The 26,084-nt window shown below is 39.8% G+C and overlaps 1 protein-coding gene across 1 annotated transcript in view; it reads right to left on the minus strand.

Moving 5' to 3' along the window:
- The window catches only part of LOC131060759 (uncharacterized), a 297,226-nt gene that overhangs the window by 250,008 nt on the left and 21,134 nt on the right, over positions 1-26,084 (minus strand). The gene's annotated exons all lie outside the window — the stretch shown is intronic.

Raw genomic sequence — 26,084 nt, forward strand, 5'->3', positions numbered from 1 at the left:
AAAAGAGAGATGAAAGTACAAAAGACTCTCAAAGAAGATGGACAAAACCTCAAAGAGGAAAAAGACCCCCCCATAAGAGAGGAATGAGAAGTCAGTTGACCCCCCCTAATGACACATCCTGCACCCCCAAGAGAGCTCGCAACTGCTGGAACTTACTCTCAGTGAAAGGTTTGGGGAATATGTTAGCAACCTGCGCCGCTGTAGGACAATACTGCAAATCAATGACCTACTCCTGAATGAGCTCTCGGATGTAGTGCATATGAATCTCGATGTGTTTGGTCCGCTGGTGCTGGACCGGGTTCTTCGAGATTACAATAGCACTCTGATTGTCGCAATGTAGAACTGTCGGTCGTGGAGTGGTGAACCCAAACTCTATGAGAATCTACTAGAGCCAAATGGTCTCAGTAACTGCGTTAACAGCGCCTCGATACTTAGCTTCAGTCGAAGAGCGAGCAATAGCATGTTGCTTCTTGCTCTGCCAACAAATGGGGCCTGAACCAAGGTGAAAACTGTAACCGGAAGTAGACTTACGATCATCGAGATCGCCAACCCAATCAGAGTCTGTGTAACCAACCAAGCGAAGTCCTGTGCCTGCTGCATAGTGAATCCCATAGTGATGTGTACCCTGGATGTAATGAAGGATGCGTTTGGCGGCTTTCCAATGAAGCTCATGTGGTTCCTGCATGAAGCGGGAAACCATGCCAACTGCAAATGAAATATCAGGGCGTGTATGGGTCAAGTAGATGAGACTACCCACAAGTTGACGATACAAAGTGGCATCAACTGGTGGAGAAGAACACTAAGCCTCAAGCTTGACTCCGGAAAGAAAGGGAGTTGGTGCAGGCTTACAATCAGCCATATGAAAGCGTGCAAGTAGATCAAGAGCATACTTGGGCCGCGATAGTGTAATCCCGGAAGGTGACTGTAAAATCTCTATCCCGAGAAAGTAGTGCAAAAGACCCAAGTCAGTCATAGCAAATCTGTCATGCAAAGCAGATTTGACCCTGCTAATGATGGATGCGGTACTCCGTGTAATGATCAAATCATCAACATAGAGCACAAGTATCAGGTGAGAGTCATCCTGTCGCAAAATGTAGACATTCGGATCAGAATGACACCTGGTGAACCCTGCTAAGAGAAGAAAGGAATCCATCTTGGCATACCAAGCCCTGGGGGCCTGCTTAAGGCCATAGAGAGATTTCCTTAGTTTGCAAACCAAGGAAGTATCCTGGATGAAACCCTGTGGCTGCTCCATATAAATCTCCTCACCAAGATCACCATGAAGAAAAGCACTCTTCACATCCATCTGATGTACAACCCAACCATGAGCTGCAACAATAGCAAGTGTCAAGCGAATGGAGTTCATCTTGGCTACGGGCGCAAAGGTCTCAGTATAGTCAACACCTGCAACCTGAGAGAAACCTTTCGCAACAAGCCGAGCCTTATACTTATCCACACTACCATCCGCAGCATACTTGGTCCGATAGATCCACTTACATCGAACCATCTTTCTCCCCTTAGGGAGATGGACTAAATCCCATGTGTTGTTCCTCATCAAGGAACTATACTCTTCCTCCATAGCTTGGTCCCACTCAGGAACCCCCGATGCTTCCCGAAATGTCTGTGGATCGGAAGCAGTAGCAATGAATGCATGTGGAAGATCCTGATGTTGTGATCGAGTTCTCCATGTATCTAAAGGATCCCCAACAAGAGAACCTGCTGACTCAAGTGTCTGTCGAGCCCAACGAGGTCTAGGTGGAGGTGGAGAACGAGGCTCCTCAACTACAAGTGGACCCTGCGGAGGTGTAACCCTGCGAGTCGGAGTTGAAAGAGTCTCATCATCTGAATCACTAGCATCACTATCCACAATGGAGGAAGGTGGAGGAGGTAGAGAGGCTAAGCTAGGAGAGCTTTCCTCAAAGTGAACACTCCTCTCAATGAACACCTCATGTGTCTCAGGATCCATCAATCTATATGCCTTAACACCCTCGGGATATCCAACAAATATGCAAGGTCAACTCTGTGGTTCCAATGCCTTGCCTTTTTGCGGCGGTATACGAGCCCATGCTGGACACCCAAAGACTCTGAAATGTCTCACAATCGGTTTCCTACCAGCCCAAGCCTCAAAAGGAGTAATACCTTGCAAAGCTTTGTGAGGAATCCGATTCTGGATGTGTGTGGCACAACTGATAGCCTCGGCCCAAAAAGCGGGATCAAGAGAACGTGCATGAATCATACAGCTAGCCATTTCTTTGAGAGTTCTATTCTTGTGTTCTGCAACTCCGTTCTGCTGTCGAGTGTATGCTACAGAATGCTGAAGATCAATCCCCTCAAATGTACAAAAATCCTCAAGTCTCTTGTTCACATATTCCCTTCCATTATCTATTCAAAGAATCTTCACCACTTTCCCGGATTGCTTCTCTACACGAGTCTTGAAGTCCTGAAATCTGTCAAATACTTCACTCTTACGAATAAGAAAGTAGACCCAAGTGAAGCGGGAGTAGTCATCAATGAAGGTGAGGACATAGCGGGCCTTACTAAATGAAGGTGCTAGAAATGGACCTGCTACATCGCTGTGAACAAGTTGAAAAACTTCCAAAGCTCTCCAAGCTTTCCCTTTATCAAACTTTTCCTCGAGATGCTTGCCCATGGAACAACCTGAACATACACCCTCTGAAAAACTGATTCGAGGTAGACCTGTGACCATGTCTTTAGTGCTGAGCTGCTGAAGATAGCGGTAGTTGAGGTGACCAAACCGCTCATGCCATAGCTTACTTTCTGAATTTGAATGAGTAAGCAACACCCTAGAAGGTGAACTTGGCACAAAGTGGGAGAATGAATAAAGCCTTGAGTTGTCATTGACTTGTCCCACTGCTACCAAGGCATCATCATCAAGTTCCTTTACCACAACTAAATCTGGTGTAAACTCAACCTTTTTCCCATTCCCATAGTGAGTGATTTGGTAGATAGAGAGAAGGTTGGTAGACAAGTTAGGAACATAGAGAACATTCTCAAATGTTCCATCATCCATGTCAACTGAACCTTTCCCTTCAACCTCTACTTGTGTATCATCACCTATGTAAATGTGAGGTACCTTAGATGGCTCCAATGAAGAAAACTACTCCTTTGTAGAACCCATGTGATATGAGGCACCTGAGTCAAGTATCCACTATTGTGAAGAACTTGTTGTAGCCACAAATGCTTGCCCTTTTCCCTTAGAGTGTGAGGAAGAGGAAGGAGATGAATCCTTCTTTGTGTAGGTGGATGGCAAGTTGATGTTTTTCTTAAGAAGATTAGTTAACTCATCAACTTGCTTTGTGTGGCATCGATGCTCATCATGACCATACTTCTTGCAATATGCACAAGTTGGCTTATCTTTCTCAGGTGGTGTCCCCTTCTTGGAAGAAGATGAAAAATCGCCTTGTGATGGAGAGGATGATTGTCCTTTTTCCTATTGTGGCTGTGACTTAGATTGCTTCTTCTTCTTGTTGGAATCTTTGCCTTGACTTCCTTGATTCCCTTGATTAGCCACCAAAGCCTTGGACTTTGAAGACTTGAGAAACCCCATGTTCAACAACTTAGATTGTTCCAATATCAACATTTTTGTGAAAGCATCAAATGAAGGCATAACATAGGAACTCCCCACTGTCAAACGATGAGTTTGGAAGCTAGACACAAATGCTGCATATTCTGGTGCAAGCTTGTCCAACAAGTTGAATATCAACTGAGCATCATTTTTGTCAATTCCACAATCCTTAAGCTTTGCTCTTAGCTCATTTGCTTTGGTGACATAATCTTAGATTGTATCAAAACTCTTGGGATCCAAGTTGGTGAGCTCATTGTCAATCTTATAACCTCTGATTTCATCAACTTGACCATACAATTTCTGAAATATATCCCAAGCATCTTTGATTGTAGTACACTTTTTAATATGAAAGATGAGGTCATTTGATACATACTTGCGCAAAGTTCCAAGAGCCATGCAATTCTTAGTGAGCCATTCTAATTGAGCATTAGGATCAGCCTTAGGAGCAGGTGGTGCTGCTATTGTTCCATCTATGTAATGCGTGAGACCTTTTTCCATTAATTTGCTCCATGCTTTAATTTTCCATGATGCATAATTATGTGGAGTTAAAGGTGGAAATTTATGAGGACTCATTGCAACAAAAAAGAAAGAGCACAAGGAAAGAGAGGCACAATCACACAAGACACCCCCCCAAATTCACTCAATCAAAGAACCCCCCCAAAAGTGATGATTTGGCACTTTATACTTAGTGCATGTACAATGGGCCACTTGCAAAAAATGGCAAAGTGGACTTCTGATTTCAATTTTACAACTGCCTCAATAAGGCCAAAAGAGACTCAAACTAATAATGCAAGAGATCTAAACTAAGATCCAAGCAATTTACAAGTACCAAATAGGCCAAATAAGACCAATATCTGAAAGTACAATTTCTACTTAAAATCTCTAAAATCTAATCATAGATTATGAAAGTAGATGAAAAAACATGCACTTTCAAAAAAAAGGCACCTGAAAAGGAAGTCGTATGATCTCAAACGAGGCCTTTGAAGTTGCAGAATTGAGGATTGGACAGGTACAACTAAGAGAATCTTAAAATTCCAAAAACCCTGTACACCAAAACCAGAAAATAACCACACCACTACGAAGAGCACGAAAAATTAGCCCAAATAAAAAAAATTGCACACAAAAAGGAGCAAAATTGAGCAAGTTATGGGCCTCCAAAGTTGACCCAAAAATCCAAACTGCTCAACGGAGAGGGGTCTAAAATTTTCCAAAGAAAATGCTGACTGGGTGCTGACTAGGTGCTGCTGACTGTGCGTTGTTGACGTACTGCCCGAATTGGGCAGAAAATTTACTCCACACCCAAAAATCGATTTCGCCAGAATAGGTCGAATTTATACTCGATTTTTATGGAAACGGCCTCCCGGACGCAATGGTGAGGTTGAAAACGCTCCAAGATGCCTCCAAAAAGCGCAGTTCCTCAGATCTGAAAATAGAAGTTTTCCACGATGTCTCCAAAAACCAATCAATGAAGCCCCAATAGCTCTGATACCATGTGAGATTTTGCCAAGATCAAGGGCACAATGAAAAGTATTAAAATAGAGACAAAAGAATGACAAGAACAAACTGTATTCTCATCAATATGAAAATGATCAACTGGATTCACCAATACAATGAATATAGGCCTTCTTATATAGGCAAGGCCAAATGGATGTACGAGCACACAATCATGACATGTGGCTCAATGAGAAACAAGAGTGGGTAAGAAATACTAGGGGTAGGTAGGAGAAATAATAGAATATTCCACAAGAGGTGGATGACCCACCGAATGTGGAGTGTAACAACAAAACAAGACCACAAAAGGTGGAATTTCTCTTACAAGCTCTATCCCTATGTGCACACTTCCCTAAGTGTCTCAAATCCAAACTACGAAAAAATGCATTATCTTAAGTTAACTTAAGTAAAGTGTAATAATATCCATAATGAATATTTATTTACACCAACACTTATAACTATAATTCAGAACTTTCTATTTTCATAATTGACAAATTCTATTATAGTAGTTCTTTAGTTGCAATTTTTTGATTCATCAATCATAGTTAGTTTCTTTCCTTTTCTCTTTTATTTATCTTTCATGACTGCTAATCATTTATATGTTGTAATTAGAAATCTATCTTCTAACTTGTATTGCAGGCTATTTATTTCAGGAAGATAAGAAGGTCTCCTCTCTTTAAACCTCTTGATAGTTAAGGAAGTGTGACATAGTACAGAATAGTCAGTGTGTGTATACTTCATGCCTTACGTGCATTTATGATTCATGACTTGAAGCTATTCAATGTGCATTTGTTTCACATGCTTTAAAAATATTTATGCCTTGAATGAATGCTCACATATTTGTACATATGTTCTATGTCCTATATGCTTTATGTATTCATATGGGTGTTCCACACCTTATGTGTATTCATATGTATGATTATGTCGTAAGTGTTTTCATGCGTATGACTCAGACCATATGTATATTCATGCCTTACAATGTATAAAAGCACACATCCTTATAGATCAGCAAAGGAGTTTCATTGTGTATCATTCCAAATAGAAGCACTCTTAGCAAAAGAAAGGTGAACACTTGAAGGAGGGTTTGCAATCATCTTCAACATTCAGAGCTAGAGAATGCAGTGATTACAAAATGCCACAGTGGGTTTCCATTATTATTTTCTCACCATTATCAGGTGCCATCAAGGTTAGTGATTATTTTATACAAGATCCTGATCATGGCAAGGACCTAGGGTTTTAATGGTGATTTTAAGTTTGGTTGAGGCCTTTGAATAAGGCCTTTTTATTAGCCTTCTTGTGCTAGGGTTTCAGTATTTGGTGCAAATTTGTTGACTGTACCTAAGGTTTTCAGCAGTGTTCAAAGGCAGTTTTCAATCATCAAAGTAAATAAACGACAATTTGTGGCAGCGATCCTCATTGAAGTTTTTGTCAATAGTTTCCTCATCTTTGTTGATGATTTATTGAACCTAAAACAATGGTTTAGCAGAGTACTATTGGTGAAAGCCATTTGAGGGTCTGAGATACAGTTTTCAGACCCTTTGCAAACCAAAAACAGCTCTTTCAGTTTACAATCAAAGTAGGGCTGCAAGAGGTTTATTTAGGAATGGAATTTCAGGAAGGAGCATGTAATGAAGCTATAATCCCTGTTGGTGAACAAATGACCCTAGGTTAGCGACACTTTGCTTGGGCATGTGAATATCCTTAGTTTGAGACTGGGTGATAGGATTAAAAGAGTGAAGAAAAATTGCAAAAAGACCAAGAATCAGTGGATTGGTTCAGATGGCTTATTTTCAGTTTCCATCGAGTGTTAAGAGTTAGTTTTGGCATGTGTGCATCACTATGATCCAGATAGAAGATAAAGGTCAAATTGTGAGCAGGTTTGATCCAGATTTCTACAAAGTTACCTTGGGGTTGTGGGCATAAGAGGAGACCTAAGTTGTTGATTTAGAAACATGTCAAAGAGAAAGGAGTAATAACTTGAAAAAATACCAGAAGGAGTTGGATAAGAAATGGTTGCTTGAATTGAACAGACAAAAGAGGTTGCCCAAGGTTTCGTCAAAATATGATCTCAAGGATGTAACTAAGCATCATCATTACCTTGCCAACAAGGTAACAAGGCAGTGTGAGGCAAGATAATTCAAGAATTAGATGTTCTACATCATCAATATTATTTGTCAAGACAAAACCTTCATTAGTTGCGGGTAACTCATAGCAATACCAGTTTTGTAATTCCTTTCAAATGCATAGCTTTCACATGGTTTCATATTTGGTTACTCCCTGATACAATCAAGAGAATTCACATGGTTAAACAGGACAAGAGAAGAGTAGTCATTCTACATTCAGTATCCTAAGTTGTAGCATATAATGAACATGAAACACTTCAAAAGGGTTAATGAAATTTTCAAATGTTAAAGTCAGAAACTTGAGGAATCAGAATCACATCAAGATAATGGATCATGCCAGCACAGTCATTTCATAGTGTGTTGATTGGTTTATCCAATTCCCCACATTCACCTACATCCAAGCATGCAGGTTTAACTCATATCCTTATAAGCTTCTATGGTACCTTGGTCATCAACTGATTCTGATGGAATATTGTCAACAATTGATGAAAGTACATTTTATTTGTAGAGGCAGGCATAAACAGAGACTTAAGTTTTCTGTTCAGATTGGTGAGTACAAGTGCTCTGCAGCCCTAAATGCTAAAAGCATAAATGAAGATATTTCTAATTTTAACTTCAGATTCCATGATAAAAGTAGAATCTATGACACTAGAGGTTTCATATTTGAGAGACTTGGCTCTCAGTTTGCCTATGTGAAAGATCTTGAAGAGCAAGGCTATTGGGCAAAGTGTGCAGGTGACTATAACATCGAAATAAGGAAAAACACTTGATTCACATTGCATCCGTCATCTTCTTATACTAAATAAAATGTGCCACAAGATTTGGTAGATTCAAAAGAAGAATTTTCATCACTGCATTTTGTAGGACTGATAGCAACCCCTGCTGCCAAATTTTAAGGAATCTACTTGAGCTGATATGATGAACAAAAACGGGGATGGATTGAAAAAAGAGTTTCCTTGAGTGAAAACTTGCTGAAAAAACCACTAGAACAGTGAAGGGAAAATCGTCCAAGCCCTGTAATCAGCTCTAGAGCACTGAGGAAAACAAGACAACCTCAAGCTCACAAGTACCAATGGTAACAATTGCAAATGCCACAGGTTGTAGCAACTGGGCTGATGAGGAGAGAAGAAAGAAATTGAAGGGGCATGCGAAGAATCAGAAGGAAAAAGATATATAAGAGACACCAAACCAGAAGAAAGGACCAAATATGAAGAATTCATTTTATATTTGATTATTACTCCCTGTGGAGCAAGAACAACGGTTCAACCAACCTAAATATGAAACCCTTATAGGCCTGGAATTGGAAGACAAAAAACTACAATTCCTTAGGGTGATCTCACATGGAATCACCGTTGTGCAAATCTGAGTTTGAATTAAAAAACTTTTACAATCAGCAGCAAATTGTGACACTATAAGGTCAACTATCCAGCACTATTAAAGGTAGAAAGGGCACTTCAATGAGAAATAAATTGCTGCATAACTGATTAATCAATTGCTGGAAATAGACAACTTGATCATTTGAAACCATTTTCTGAATATTAAATCTAATTAACAGAATTCATTATTAGTAGTAATTTCTGAATCATATGGATTTCATACTTATTCTAACTGTGCAAACTTATATAATTGAGAGTTAGGTTTAATTATTTAAAGGAAAATAAGGAAATTTTGAAAAGGGACATTACAAAACACATCTTCCACTAAAAGTTGCAGATGATGGGAATGACTACACTTTCTTGTGGATAGTGGTAATTAAAAAATAATCATTTGGAGGATGTCATCAAGAGGTTGAGTCTACCAATGATAACTCACCCTTAGCCATACATGGTGTTGGTTCCGAAATCAACGGATTCACCAAACCCTAAAGATATGCCAATTTCTTATATTCAGGCTTGGTGTTGGATTTGACCAACGAACAGGATCAACCAAGATGGTTAAATTCCTCTACTCTTTAGGCTCTGCAGTACCTTGGCGGGTGAACCAAAATTATCATCATTTAGACATCTTTCAATATTTATCAATGATGTTTTAGCAGATGATACCTCACACACGATTTCATTAAAATTTTATCAACTATCCCCTTGTTTTCTACCATACACTAGCACGAGGTGAAACAGAAACAAAACTAAAACAAAATCCTACAATAGAAATAAAAACATAGATTGATTAATTAATTGTTTTGGAGCAAAATCTGATCGATGCCTTGATCCAGGGCAACGGAGTCGATTTCAAAATTGATTTGTGTTCATCCAATGGGTATAATTTGAATTGCTTGGCACTTAACTGTTTATGCCTTACATAAACATGCAAATAAATCAACTACAGAACCCTACTTACTGATCCTTACTGAATCCTCCAAATCATAGCAATCTATTCGACAGAATTTAATTCCTCATTAAGGAAAGCCGTCAAACAAATTACACAGAAACATAAGAGAGTGCAACAACAAATCAATCATATCCTTGATATATTGAATCATATGAAAAAGAAGAATACAATTTGGAGACGGTTCAACGGTGCCTTTTCATTAAAAACAACAAACAACTAAAACCATTATCGAAACACAGAATTATAGCTCATCGTCCATTGCTGTATTAGAACTTTACACAATATACCCTGCCCCAAAAACTCCTAACTTATTCTACACGGTCCTGATTTTCTTCTTATAGAAAAACAAAGGAGCCCTTCAGACTGTTCACATCCTTTGGTTACAAAACTGTCTAATTACCCCTCTTAACCATAAAAAAAAAAAACAGTGACTCTTGACTCTTGAGTGCTAAATCAACAATTTTGAAGAGTCAACATTAGTTTATATAATCAACAAACTTTTACAATTACATAGAAGATAATTTGAACAAACAACAATGCAAATATTCACGGTGATGGATGTACGTTGATGATGCTTGTTTCACCTTCATGTCTCAATAGATAAACGTGACCTCTAGGTCTGGCAAGGTACTATGACTATCGAGCAATACATTCAACTGCATCTATTCTTCAAGTAGATCGGTCCAAGAACAAGTTTAACTGTGACAAGTGGTCAATATACTCCTAATTGCAGTGCATAACATCCGAAGCACTGAAATCCCTCATTCCAAACTCTAATGATAACATCCTTTCTAACTGAATATCTATGTTGCTCACAATTTTTTTTTCATCATTTATAAGATCCAATGCTTGGGCTAAAATTTGTGGCAATTCATTCTTCCACTCCTCTTTGAGATTGCCTTCCTGCTGAAAGAAAGATGGGGAAGGTGTACCCTGCATTTAATCATACTTGCTCAGATCCTCAACAAGCTCCTTATGATACACTTCATGCTTGTTTATCTATTCATTTATTGATTTCAAAACATCTCCAACATTCTCCTCTTTCAGTTCATCCTCCATAGACTGCAGTCTTCCCTGCAACCTATTATGCTCCTTCAAAGGAATATGCTTTCTAAAATATATGGCCCAAAACTTGTCAGTCAGTGCAATCATCCTTTCAGATCTCTTATTCACCAAGCTCGAAGCCATATTATAATTAACAATTTTCAATTTTGCAATTAATTGATTTACCTTTTCCTGGGACTTCGCTGTAATATTCCCCTTAATTTTTTTTATTTTTCAATAGCAAGATTACAATCACACCAATCACCCGTTAGGGTTATGTTGTGACGTATTCACACATCGCCCCATTGCAAATGGAGACCCCTGCTTTTTTCTTTCTAGGGTTTGTTTTCTGGGTCTTTTAGAGTTTTGTCGGTTAGCCTTTGCTTTTCGAGTGTCGCTAGGGGGATCACCTGGATAGCAGGCTCTGCTTGAGCTAGGTTGACTCTTTGGGGCCCCAGAATTAGGGTTTCTTTGGGACTCTTCCTTAGGGCCTGGTTTTGCTCTTGTTGCTAATTGTGTCTTGCTTGGTGAGTGAGTATCATCCTTGAAGGTCTGAGTTATGTCGAGTTGGTGAGTGATGAAGTCTAGAATGTCATCCTGATCTTCAAATGCCTTGAAATTAGGCTAAGTCTGGAATGTCCTGATCCTGAAATTTGACTAAGTCTGGAAAACTGAAGAATCCTCCAAAAACTAGATTTTGCATTATAACTCCTGGAGGTCCGAAACCACTTTCAAACATCCTGACAGTATATATGGGATATAACTTAAAGTATAAGTGACATTTCTTATACTTAAATGTTATATTCCATAAAATGATCCTAACGGAGAGACCAAAATGTCAAATTTCGCTCCTGACCCTTCCAAAGGGTCCAGAGCGAAATTCTTGAAAACATTCATTTTTCTTTTAGCAAGAGTCGGGACCAAGGTGGAGATGCATGAGGAAGGATCTATGTTTGCCTCCCAAAGAGGATGAGAGTTGGAAAAGTCAAGGATCAAACCCAAAAGGTGAATTTCGCTCCTGACCCTTCCAAAGGGTCCAGAGCAAAAATCTTTGTAGCTCTCATTTCCTTTCTAATTTTGACTAAGTGTTGGTCTCTAAGGCACGTTGGAAGATAAATTAGTATGTTTTTGCCTTGAGATGGAGTTGGATGGTTTTGAAGATCAAGATTTTAGCCTAAAAGAGAATTTTGCTCCTGACCCTTCCAAAGGGTCCAAAGCAAAATTCATTATATACTTCATTTGCTCCCTTGTTTTAGCTTGAAACCTTGCTCCTTTGATGAAGAATGATCTATATTTGCCTCCAGGAGAAAATTGAAGTTTGAAAAATGAACAATCAAGCCCAAATTGTGATTTTTGCTCCTGACCCTTCCAAAGGGTCCAGAGCGAAAATCCTCCTAAGGCTCATTTCCTCCCTAGTTTGCCCAAATTTTGATTTGCAAGGCATCTTGAAGGGAAGAGTGGACATTTTTGGACTTTGGAAATGTTTGAAAGCTTTGAAAAAATGAAGGATTCTAGCCAAGAAGGTGAATTTCGCTCTTGACCCTTCCAAAGGGTCCAAAGCGAAATTCCTTACAAGCCTACCTTTTTTACCTTGCTTAGGCTTAAGACTTTGTTCCTTGCATGAGAATGATGTTTAGTTACCTTCTTGAAGTGGTTTGGAGTTGGAGAAATGAAAAAATCAAGCTCAAAACATGATTTTCGCTCCTGACCCTTCCAAAGGGTCCAGAGCGAAAATCTTCATGGACCTCATTCTCTTCCTTGTTAGGCCAAGTTCTTAGTGTCCAAGGCATGATGGAGGAGGGATAGACATATTCTTGCCTTGAGAAATGATGGAAAGCAATAAAAGATGAAATATCAAACCTAGAATGAGATTTTCGCTCCTGACCCTTCCAAAGGGTCTAGAGCGAAAATCTACCTAACATGCATTTCCTTCCTTGTTTGACCCAATTTTGATGTCCAAGGCATGTTGAAAGAGAGAATGGGCATATTGAAATCCTTGGGGATGTTTGAAAGCGTTGGAGAATGAGGGTTTTGGCCAAGAAAGGAAATTTCGCTCCTGACCCTTCCAAAGGGTCTAGGGTGAAATTCCTTCCAAACCTATATTTTCAACCTTGCTAGGGCTTAAAGCCTTGTTCCTTAGGCGAAAAGAGATGAAATTTTACCTTGCAAAGAAGATTGGGATTGAAAGAACGATGATTTTGGGCTAGAAAAGGAAAATTGCTCCTGACCCTTCGAAAGGGTCCAGAGCGAAATTGTGCAAAACCTATCTTTTCCCTCAAATTTATGCCAAGTCTAGTGTGGGTCAAGATTAGAGGTGTCCTTAGGCATGTCCTTGAATGGTCAATAATTATCAAGTTTGAAGGAATTGAGCCAAATGATGAAAATCGCTCCTGACCCTTCCAAAGGGTCCAGGGCGAAAATTCTTCAGCCACCTATTTTCTCTTGCAAAATCAGGTCAAACTTGGGTTGGATGTGAGAGGGGAAGTGTTTTCTAGCCTTTTGAGGTGAATTCAACTTGAAATGATGGAAGAATAAGCCTAAATCAAGAAATTCGCTCCTGACCCTTCCAGAGGGTCCAGAGCGAAATTCTAAAATCCACCTATTCCTCTCACATTTGTGCCAAGCCAGGCCTAGACAAAGATGATAGAAGCTCTTGAGATTGCCCTTGAATGGATTTTTGTCTCCGAGATTGATGATTTTGGGCTAGAGGAAGAAATTCGCTACTGACCCTTCCAGAGGCTCCAGAGCGAAAATCTTAAAATCACCTATTTTCCTTGCAAGTCTAGTCAAACATTAGGTTTTCATGGCTTGGATGGGTGCGAGGAGACATGTTCTTGCCTTTTGAAGTTAATTGATGTTGAAAAATGATGGAAATTAGCCCAAACCAAGGATTTCGCTCCTGACCCTTCCAAAGGGTCCAGAGCGAAAAATCCTAGGATCACCTACTTTCTTTGCAAGACAAGTTAAAATTTTGATTTTTGTGGCCTAGATAGGAGTGAGGCAATGTGTCCTTAGTCTTGGAGGTGAATTGAAGTCATCAAATATGAGGAAATGAGCTCAAAACAAGAAATTCGCTCCTGACCCTTCCAAAGGGTCCAGAGCGAAAAACACTAAAACCATCCTTTTCTCCAAATTTTGTGCTAAGTCAGGCCTAGACTAGGGTAAGAGAAGCTATTTGGAATGCCTTGGAAAGATGTTTGATCACCAAAGATGCAAATTTTGAGCTAAAATTGGAATTTCGCTCCTGACCCTTCCAAAGGGTCCAGAGCGAAATTCTGGATAGGTCCTGTCCCTGGCTAGTTTTTTGAGCGAATTTGACTTTTTAGGCCTTGTGGAGATCAAACCAATGTTGCCAAGTTGGGAAGTGGATTCCATGTGAGGGAATCCAGATGAAATGAAGTGAAGAAAGTCAAATTGGGTGTGAATGGGCAAGCAAAAAGTGAATTTCGCTCCTGACCCTTCCAAAGGGTCCAAAGCGAAATTCATCAAAATCACTATTTCCCCTGTGTCAAGATAGGATTCTGATTCCTAAGGCATGAAAAGACTGGAGGGAGGTTATTTAAGCCTTGCAAGATAAATTGAAAGTGAAGAAGATGGAGGAATAAGCCAAAACAGGAATTTCGCTCCTTACCCTTCCAGAGGGTCCAGAGCGAAATTCCCAATTTCACTCAAAATTGCTCAAGATAGAGGTCAAGGCGTGGATCCCTAGGCTCTAGAGGAAGGAAAACTAGTGTGTGCTTGCCTTGGAAGGTATTTTGGAGTGGAAACATGATAGATTTTGTCCTAAAAGGTGAATTTCGCTCTTGACCCTTCCAAAGGGTCCAGAGCGAAATTCTTAAAAACCTCTCTTTTGCCCCAAATTTGCATCAAGATTGGTGTTGGTTGAGAATGAGGGCGTCCCTGGGCATGTATCTAAGCAAGTACGGTTGCAAAGTGAGAACAATTTGAGCCAGGAATGCTAATTTCGCTCCTGACCCTTCCAGAGGGTCCAGGGTGAAATTCTTATAGACCCTGTCCCTGGAATGAATCTTGAACAAACTTCATTTTGATGTCTTCTTGTTGATGATTTAAGGTGTAAAATACTATGTTGAAATGAATTTATTATGTGTCCTTAATCATCTTTTGGTTTGTCTTGCAGTTGAAAGAAGACCAGGCCAAGACAAGGACGACCTTCTCCAATCCAGCATCAACAAGGACGACCTTCTCTAGTCCAGCATCATCAGGGACGACCTTCTCCAGTCTAGCATCATCAAGGACAACATCTTCCAGTCCAGCATTCCAAGGAAAGGTACACCATCCATCCTGCACATTGAAGACAAAGGAGGTTAAAGCAAGGGTTCGTTGAAGAGGCAGACAGTTTCAGAAGAGTTAATTAAAGTTAGCTTCTCAGCATCATCAAATTGAATATCTACCAAGTTGCAAGTGTCAGACAAGGTGGCATCCCAGTCATCACTCCTCCAATCGGATTGGTCCACCTCAGCGTGTCCAGATTCAATGTATCTGACTCATCAAAGATGGCACAAACTTCGATGTACCTACCCCAGTTATCCATTGGTCGAATATTCCAGAGAAGACATGTGTCCAAATAATGCAATTATTTCATTGGTCAAAATTGAGTTGGTTGTAACAAACCCTAATTAGGGTTTTCATTGTAAAATCTTGGCCATTGATCTAAAATTGATCTGAGCCATTGAATTGTATTGAGAGCGCTATATAAGCCCTGGCTCCTCATTTGTAAAGGCTAATAGTTAGTCAATAATCAGTAGTGGGGTGAATAGTTAGAAATAGTGAATAGTCAGCTAATAGAATAGCAATTAGAGTAAATTAGGAGGACAAGGCAAGAAATCGTTGCCAGTGATTGTAAACAAACTCCATTTTCATTGAAGTTATGGTGAAGTGTGTTGTTTCATTGCAATATGCATGGTCTCTTGTTGAATCTTCATTTTAGATGATAGATAATTAAATTGAATGAAAGACGTTGTTGAATGCACCTATGTGGAATCCGTCTAGTCCATACCACTAGCCTCTTACTGATTGTAAGTGCGCCCTGCATGGTCAACTGGCATAAAACGAGCTTAATCTTAAGTCGTACACATCTATTGTTCATGCATTATCTTGAATGGTGATCAATGTCTGATGGCGTACGATTTGAACGTATTGGAAGCATCCCTTAGAAGATTGCACTGAGTTGGTGTCAGATTGTTCAAGCCTGATGGTAAGACCCAGCCCAGTAGGACTCCACCTAGTCGTTCATCCATCTTCTCGCATTCTAGGTAGTAGAGTAGACTTCCTGAACCTTGCATCTTTTGCCATTTGTTTGTCTTCCAGTTAGTAAATAGGACTTGTGATTCCAGCAAATCAAACATTCAAGTCATCAAGTGTAAGTCCCCTTGTAATTCCAGCAAAATCACATCATACCACAAAGAGCTTATCCACACGTAGAGATCCTCCATAACAGAACCTTGGAGTTACTCTGACTGATCCTTTGGCGAGATCTTTAGCAGTCGGGAACTTTGTTCAAGAGAGGATAAGGTACCTTTAAGTATTTTATTCTGTGTTTGGTCATGTATAAAAGACACATCAACAGGTTAGAATAATGAAATTCAAACAACTGAAGGGAACCCTACACCTTTTGATCACCAAGAGCCCAGACTGGGAGGGTGAGAGCATACGGTAGTAGGGGATCGTTGGTAATAATTTGTTGAAGTGTTGAATACAATAATGGGCGGCAAGCCAGCCCCTTCCGCTTATCCAGCAGGTGAATCAAGAAACTTGGCGATAAACCAGCCAAGAGAACAACACTCCCATAACACGAATCACTCAACCGCAATGTTTCAGCAGGAGGACTGATCACACCAAACAAGCTCAACTCAACCGCTTATGCAGCGGGAGGATCATTACAACAAACATCACTCAACTGCTCATGTAGCAGGAGGACCATTACAAGCAAATATCACTCAACCGCTTATGTAGCGGGAGGACTGAGTAACAAATATCAAAATATAGGCGGCAAGCCAGCCTCTTCCACTTTCCAGTGGGAATGCTTACAATCCAAAAATGGTTAGTAGTACTACTACTTAACCTTACAATATAAAATAGAGAGATAGAATAGAGAAGTAATGCTGTCCAATGCTGATAAATTTCTTCAAACAGTTACTAACTCCCAAAAGATCCTTCAACATGAATTTATGAAATCCTACGATCAATAACACGCAGACCAACAACTTCAAGAAACTAAGAAATGCTCAATTCTCTCTCCAAACTCACCCAAAAACACCCCAAATCACTCCCAAAACAACTAACCTACTCACACTACGAAAGGCACTCCCAAACACCAACTTCTGGAAATCTGTAGTTTTATGACAGCAAGCTGAAAACCCCCACCGAATCACTCATATCTTTCTCTATACTCAACGGAAAACCCCCAAACTAGATGCAAATGAAAGATACAAAGAAGGTGATAAGGATAGAATAGATAAACAACAACTAACAATGCACCAAACCCAAGACACACAACCCAAAGCACCTCCAGCATAGGGCGTACCAAAGCAAAAGTTCGATTTGCAAGATAAATTCCAATGCAAAGTTACGGGAAGAATCGCCTAGGACATCGAAAACCAAGGAGCCAATACCCAGAAGCAGCAGGAGGTCACACGGAGACTTATGAATGAAAATATGCTTCTGCCACGACTTCCCCAACAGCCTGGAAACACACCAAAACTCGAACTACAACAGAACCAGCAATTCCACACTTCAACAAACTCGCAAATATCACTGAAAGGACAGGTAAAACAGCTAGGTATTGTCTTGCAAGTACGAAACTGCACTTAGCTAGGAAGGCTCACTTCGAAGCTCAGATTTCAATTGCCAAACCGGCAGCATAACGATGCAATTTTTCAAGATGTCCAAATGGGAGGCCAAGCACCTGTATTTATAGTTTTTTCCCTCTGAAATTCCAATGTAAATGCTCCCAAATTCACCTCTCCAATTGCATTTCATTTCACTATCACTGTTGTCTGTATTTTGAGTATTGGGATTTTTCTTCTTTCAATCCGCTAAAAACTGCAAGGGTTTAGTATTTCTTTCTGCCTCTGAGGGTTATCTTTCTAGGGGTTTTGGGTTTTGGAATTTCCCCTTTTCATCTTATAGGCCTTGCGTTCTTTTTCCTTGTTGCTTTTTCCACTTAAGTGGAAGCATTAGTCTGTCGTGCGAAGAGGGGCCCTTTTTAGGTTTTCTCCTAGGCGGGTTATGATTTCTCTTAATTTTCCGCCTTTTTCCTAAGTCTTTTGCGTCCCTTGTCGGGTCTCTTAATCACCGTGCAAGTTCTTGTTGATCCTATGGATATCGCTATACCGCAAAGAGAAGATGCGCGAAGATTACTCTTCGCGAAACAGTGACTAACAAAGGGACCCTCATTTCCTTAAAGTCTTTCTGAGGATGCTAAAGCGTGGGTAAGTTTCATGGAGATCTACGACGGTCACTGAGTCGCAAGGTTAAGATGCGCGAAGATTATTCTTTGCGAAACAACGACTAATGGTGGGACCTACCTTTTTTGAGGATGTTGCTACGGGTGTTAAAGTGACTGCATGTTTGATGATGATCAAGGGTTGTCGCTACTTCGCAATGCGAAGGTATCTGAAGTTTACCCTTCACGGAGTAGCGACCAATGAGCTATCAATCCGGGTGGCACTAAGCTGGCGGGTCCCGATAAGGTGGTAAAACACGTGGCATAACAGGTGGAAGTGTTTGCGAGGCAGTTCTGCCAAAAGGGAAAATGATCCAGTTGCCCGAAATACACGTGGCTGTCAGAAGGTGGAAACCGATATACTTGTGAGCAAATAAATGGATGACAGGTGGATACACCTGGCATAAGCGCGGGCTAAGTAAATCGAAGGTATAGGGCCCACTTTGATAGTTAAAGGAATTAAAAGCCGGACGAGTTTCATGGAGATCTACGGCCGTCGCTGACCCGCTGGTTGAAGTCGTGTAAAGTTTAAGGCTCGCGACCCAGCGACAAACCATTCACAGTCATGGTGAGATAGAAGTTAAAGGGCAAGCGGTTACAGCGAACGATAAAGATCGAGCGGTTAAGTGAAGATCCAACAATTGTCGCTGCACCGTGAGACGGAGATGTGCAATGTTTAAAGTCAGCGCTTTAGCGACAAACCGCCAGCGGCCGGCTAGGAAAATAGTTAGCAAACGGCGGTTAGTGCTTGGCGGGTAAGTTAAAGTTGCCCGGGGAAGGTAAAGGTCAGACAAGTTTGGAAGAGATCTACGGTGGTCGCTGAGGTGCATGGTGAAGTTGTGCGAGGTTTAAGGTCTCCAACCTAGCGACAAGCCGTTACTGGCAGGCCCAAGTGACGGTTAAGACCGAGTGTTAAGGGGAAAACAGTTACGGTGAGATAAAGGTCAATTTAGTTCCACAGGATCTAAGGGTCGTCGCTGACCCGCTGGTTGAAGTTGCATGAAGTTTAAGGTCCGCGGGTCAGCGACAAAGGAAAAACAATTTTTTTTAGAAGCGACTGGTTATCGGTTGGTGCCAAAATTTGAATTTATGAAATTGATAGCTGAAGCATGCCTCTTAATTAGCCCTAGTCAAGTCCTCAGTTACTGCAATAAATTTCTCTAAGGCCAAGTTTTTCCTATCTGCATTTAAAATTCTTGAACAAGAACCAAAGTGCAAGGCGAATTTTCTTTAATCACGGGTAAGTTTCTTGAAATCCTGCTCTGTAATTGTCGACTGCTTGGTGTGCTAGGTTTCTGATTTTCCGAGGGGGCTAAAGGGTTAATTAGTTAAAGAAAGTAAATTTCCTTAAGATGGCTCCACGAAGAGAATTCAAAGGGAAGGTCGATTATCAGGAAAGAGCCATCTGCAATGACTTCCTGAGCAATTGACTCTGTCAACCAATAGTGCTGCAAAGATTAAAGAACTTGTGCCCAATTCTCCCCGCCTAAGGGTTAGTGATGGTCTGTATGACAAAGGAAATTGGTTAAGGGATGCACAGATAGGAATGACAGGGTTAGGACTCTTCAGGGTTGCTTTTGGTCAAAGGCATTCTCCCGCACTGAACAACAGTTTGTGGGAGCTAGATATAGGAAAATTGATAGTGCCTGGGGTTTTTATGGATGTGGACCTCTTGACCCAGATTGTAGCCAATTATGACCCTGTGGCCAAAGTAATTAGAAATGTGAATGGAAGGGTTCTGATTGAAATAAATGATGATGAGTTTAGAAAGGTTTTCAGACTCAGTGAAGTCTCCAATTACTTAGAGCCTATCAATTTTGAGACATTGGCTAAGGTTTATGAGACACAGAGGGATCATCTCCGAAGTGGTCCATTGAAGGAGTTCTTTATAAAGATAGGAGGATTAACAGTGGTAGGCCCAAGCACCATGGAGCCCTTCTCCCTGAACCTTTTTACTTTGAGGGCTAAGGGAATGTACTAGTCTCTTTGCCAGATTTTTGGAGAAGATGCAGAAACAACCATGCCCACACATTACATGCTTATGATTGCACAAATCCTTAACACATCCTTGGCCATAACATTTGACTTTGCTCCCTACCTCATTGATGCTATTCATGAGGGTTTGATAGGAATTAAAAATGCCAAAGTAATCAGGCCTTTTGGATGGTATTCCCTCCTTATGCACATGTTCTTATTCAAGGGTGCAGACTACTTTGCCAGTGAGATGGATTTATTAAAAGAGAAGGATGGAAAAGAAATGCCAGTACAATTATGGAGCACTATCCTATCTTGGGACAGAGAGGATACTAGCTACCTGAAATTTGACAGATGTTTTGCATCCAGGATTAGGATCCTGATGTGTTCTGAAAAACCCTAGGATTCCCAAAGCCCTTCTCGAGTTCCTCAGGCCAAAAGAATTTGCTGAGGACATCAAAATTGTGCATAACTGGGGTGATATTTACTGATACCCTATTTCTACTGTTTTCAGAGTTTATGGGTTTAGAGGAGCTCCATATCTGCTCCCTTACCAAGTCCCCTTGAAGATTGGAATTGCAGAGGTGTTGAGACAATTAGGAAGTCTGCAGGAAGCAAAGTTGACAAACAAAGGCAGGGGATCTATTTTCCCAACTGTAACCATGGCTCACCAATTTGTAATTACCAAGGGAGGATGGGTACATTTTGACAAGTTCCTTCAACCTTATAGGTTGTCCACTGCGGCGGTAAGATTTGCTGACCCAGAAGGGTTTTTCAATGATATGTTCAGAAAAAGAGTCAAATGTGGAGGGAGGGCCCACCAATTCCACTTTCCTGAAGATTTGATCAAGAATGAATTCAACTTAGATGAATAGGAACTAAGAAAAGAAAAGTGGATTGCATACAAGAAGGCCATTGACTTCATCCACCAGTTTGACAGTAGTTATGATCCTTTGCCCAGTTTTACCCCTTTTGAGGAGAAGGTCAAATTTTTGATACTCCATTTTGAGGATTTAATGCAGGTTTTAAAGGAGGGAAATTATTTTGAAAAATGACCCTGAGAAGGTTAAACTTGTCTTAGCTAACCCTGCATTTGCAAAGGCAATGCCCCTGAGAGATTATATAATACAAAAGAGATCAACATACAATGTGTTGATGCCGGCAAGAGATGAGCCCTCCTCATCAAAAGGAAAAAGGCCTGTAATAGATGTGGTAGAAATCCAAGATTCACCCAAGAGGCAAAGAGTAGAAAAGGAGATACAAAAAGGTGAAGCTTTATACTCTCCATCCCAATCCCCAATTCATGTGGGAGATGAACATGTAGCAGCAGAGCAACTGTTGCAATTAGGAAATCTTGGGGAAATTGCCCTCACTTATGAGGAGTTGCAAGAAGGAATGCCTGAGGAGCCGACAAGTGCCCAAATGGACCTAACTGCAGGGGAGTTTATAGGCAAAGAACTGGACCCTGTTATCAAACAGGCCAGTGAGGAGTTTTTGGCCGATAACAATTTTGTCAAAATAGGATCTTTCATGCAGTTTGTTTGGAGAACAAACATGGAAAACTTCAAGAAAAGATGTGAGAAAAGGAAAATGGAGTATCCTGATAAGGACACATCTGCAGTTGAAGAAGAGGTTAAGAAAGAAATGATGGCTGAATTTGAAGCCATTACCCCTGAGCAGGGGAGAGAAATGATAGCAAAGGTTGGAGTGTTAATTCTCCCTGAGTGGGATATAGCTGACGCATTAATCCTTGATGCTGTCAGAAAGGAGAAAAAGCCCTTAGAAGGGTTGACCTTTAGCAAGGATCATGCTGCATTGGTCATGTGGTCATTAAGAAGGGAAGAAATCAAGAAGAGAAAAGGCCCCTCAGAGTCAAACTACTCAGGGGGAATGATTGTAAAAAGAGTGAAAGACACAGGGCTGGTGGAGGCTGCTGGTACAACTTTGGAGTTTGCAAAGTTCAACATGTCAGTAGCTGAGAGAGAAGCAAAAGAGAAGGCTGACATCCATGTGAAGATGGAAGTAATTTTAAAAGCATACAATGAGGCTAAGGTGGAATTAGCCCACAAGGATAAAATAATTGCAAAGTTAAAAGGTCAGATTGAAGGGCCGCAGCAGAAAGGTGAGTCATCCATTTTGATGATTGCTTCCACTCCAACAACATCTTCACCCACTGTCCCAATCGTTGAGTTTCCCCCTTCCCCTGGGACATATGGTTTTCAATCATCTGAGACTCTTCAAGATGAAATAGAAAAGTTGAAACAAGCTTAGGCTGTTTTTGCAAGTAAGTATGAAGAGAAGGTTAGAGGCACAATCTTGAAGTTTGCTGACACAGTAGGGGCTCCTATTGTATATATATACATGAAGAGAATTTTGAATATGTTGACCTCTTTAAATGAGGATAAAGCTGTTTTGGAGCCAATTCTAAATAAATGGATGGCTAGGGAAGCAGATTCGGAACTTATGTGCTCACCCAATGAAGGGGCAGATGCTGATGCCACCATTAAGTCCACTCGTGAGTTAGTAAAAGGTATGTCCAGGTTAGCAGAAGGAAGAGCTGGTCTAGAAAGAAAAGCAAACCTGTACAGGAAAGAGTACACTGATCAGAAATTTGAATTATTTCCTGGAGGTTTTGTTAGTACTAGCAAGATAAAGGATGAAGAGGTATGGCTTGGTGAGTTAGGCCATAAATTGTCACAACGGATAAATAATGTTATCAATTCAGATGACACATCTTTATTTATTCGAACAATTGAAGAAATTGAAAAGATGAAGTCACATTATGGTTTTTTGGAGGCAGAAGTCAAGCAGTTAAGAAGCACTTGGAAAAGATTAAATAAGCTAAAGAAGAAAATTGTTAGTTATTCTTGGCCTAGTGATGACGAGTTTCAAGAATGGAAAGACAAATATATGATGCAAGAAGAGGAGGCTCAAGAATAGCTAATTGATGTGGCAGCTTTGCAACAACCCTCAGGAAGTTAGGAATGAAAATGGTTGTAACCTCTTTTAAAGAGGAAATTATGGTTGTAACAAAACTATTCCTAGGAAAGTCTGAAGCTTGTTCGCATCCATATCATTATAAATGGATACCAAGACTTCAAAAAGAATCATCACAAGAATTTGTAAAGAAACTCTACCGAAATATATAGAAGGTTTTCTGGTTCTTTCAGAAATCACCTTGAGTTATGTACGATTTTGAAAATGAATATTAATATACAGATCAAAGCATTTTGAGCCGAGACCTCTGTTGTCTTATTGTATGCATTCATTGATTTACTGGTTTCTTTTAAATAATCTAGGGTTATTTGATTGGATAGGGTTTGCAAGGCAATCTTACAGACATGTTTTAGGTTTTTCTCTCAAGGAGGGGAATTAAATATACGTGAAATCTTTCTGTTAGTAAATCAATAGTTTTCTGCTTGAATTTGATGACTAGGTCTAGCATAAAGGAAAAACTTATATATATATATATATATATGTCAGGCATATATTAGGTTGGTGAAGCCGAAGTGATAAAATGTATGTGAATGTCCTGATTCAGAATTCTTATCTAGTTTTGGGTGACTCTGTAGCCCGGATAAGGCATTGATATTATTTGTGGAGTTTTCTATCTTTCTTGGGGTCAAAACTGAAAATGAACACAGGTTTTCTTTTATTGTTTCAGTATTGTTGAGGTGATGAGGTTTACAGATTTCTAGCACTGGTTTACTGTGGATCTTATATTATAATTGTGAAAGTATTCACAAGAGGTATACCCACCTAAGCTTAGGATAAGCTTAAAGTGTAGAAGGTTTTGTGATAAACCTTGTTATATGTTATTCTGGATTTCTATTTTCTCATTGTTCTCCCTTTATGCGACAGAAGCTCTAATTTTCTTACAGAGGAGACAAGGGAATCAGAATTTGAGAACAACAATCACATGGCATCCAAATAACATTTCATTTCATTTCACAAGGTGGGCACCCAAGTTGCATTTTAACCAATAATTAAACAAGTTCGAACTTGCCTAAGTCTTCAACAATAACTTAATGCATTCTTCAAATTTCAACACCTAACTTAGGAAATAATAACATTGATATTAGATATAAATGTCTTTTCCTAAGTCACCCAATATAACATTAATCAGTAATAAAATAATTAAATATTAAACCTCAGGATAAGGAAATAATATTTAATTAAATCACTTATGACTTCAATACTGATTATCAACAGAATCCAGGATGAAGCTGAGCAATGAAGACCATTGAACTGCTACAAGATAAGGACCCTGTCCAAACTGCTAAAAATGGAACATTGGGTTGCAACAAATTGTGTATTGAGATATGTGAAAGGGACAGGTGACCTTGGCATTCTATATAACACAAGCAATGATCCTCAACTGATTGGTTTTACAGATTCAGATTGGGCAAGTTTTGTTGATGACAAAAAGTCTACTTATGGGTGTGTCTTCAGTCTTGGCACGGGTGCAAACACATGGACCAGTAAGAAACAGTAGGCAGTAGCAGCTCTTTCCTCGACTGAAGCAGAATATCGAGGAATTGTTAAAGCAGCATGTCAGGCAGTATGGCTTCAGCAGATGCTTTCTGACATAAAAATGTCTCAAGCAAGGCCTTCACCCTTGTTCTATGACGACCAAGGGGTGCTAAAGCCTACCAAGAGTCCAGTCTTTCACAAGCAAATGAAGCATGTAGAGCTCCATTATCACTTCATATGACAGCTTGTTGAAGATGGATATGTGATGTTGCAGTATGTTCCAACTAAGGATTAGACTGCGGACATTCTAACCAAGTCTCTAAGCCCAGACAAGTTTGTAAAATTTAGGGGGCAACTTGGTGTAGTTAGTAGAATGACCATTGAGGGAGGGTATTAAAGTAATATTGTTAATATTTAGCATATAATGGTCATTTATGTACTTTAGTTAGTTTTAGTAAATTTATTTTATTGTTTTCGTTTTGATCATTTCTGTTTTAGAAACATCGTTTGTAATTTGCTTATTTAAGGAGTTTTCTCTCCTTTGTTAATAATTCAATCACCATTTCAGTCCAAATATAAAAAAATGAGAACATGGTAAGCCTTTCTAATGTCCAACACATACATTATCCTTCATATTCATTTGGCATTTTGAAAAACACACTAGAGGAATTAGTATCAACTATTAAGATGTTGACAAAAAGGGATGCAATGGTTAAGACCTTGGCAAAGATGATCAAGGAGTTCAAATCTCTTGGGCTATAGATGAGGCCTAAGAATTTTGGTATTGGGCACATTGTAGAATCTTCTCAAACCACCATGGTAATTGTGGTAGAAGAAATCAGAAGTCTATTCACTGTTGGAATCTTCATCCTTTTAAAATTGTGCAAGAAGAGCAACTACAACAATTGTAAATGTTGGTTTGTTGGAGTTCCAACTTGAGAATTTTCACAACTAATAAAAATGAATTTTGGCAGATCTCCGCACTCAAGTCAAAGAAAATCACTTTTGTAATAAGAAGTTATTATGATCATTACAAATCAAATTTTGAAGCAATGAGGCTCATTGCTTCCCAAGGGGGGAAGACTCATCCAAGTTGCAATTGGAAAAATGCCAAAAACTAGGAGGTCATCTAGTCGAGGGCATAAGTCCTTCACTGTTGGTTGGAATTTCACACCACAGAATGCTTTGGAGAAATTCGGCCATCCTCTACAACCACCAAAATGGTTTTAGGCATACATTTTGATCAGTAAAGTTTGTACCCAAACAAATGTTCCAAAGGTCCCTGAAATCACAAAACGCAAGTGTAGAAAATTCTCAAATTTCATTTTTGTATAATGTCACAATATGTCCTATCCAGTTCCAGGAGGAATACTTGTCAAATGGGTTTTCAAATGCTTGTGCATATCATATCCTTGTGCACTCAAGTAGAGTAGCTAGCCTATACTAGTAGCACCATTTTCTGTTCCTGAAACTTTATTTTTTCAATAAGACTTCAATAGAAAAAAATATGGATTAGAAAAAGTAGACTAATCTTAAACGGTATGTTTATTTGAGAATTTCACACTTCAAAGTTTTCTACATATATCTGTGGGCCTCAGAA

Source organism: Cryptomeria japonica, chromosome 10, assembly GCF_030272615.1.
Source record: "Cryptomeria japonica chromosome 10, Sugi_1.0, whole genome shotgun sequence".
Classification (NCBI taxonomy): Eukaryota; Viridiplantae; Streptophyta; class Pinopsida; order Cupressales; family Cupressaceae; genus Cryptomeria; species Cryptomeria japonica.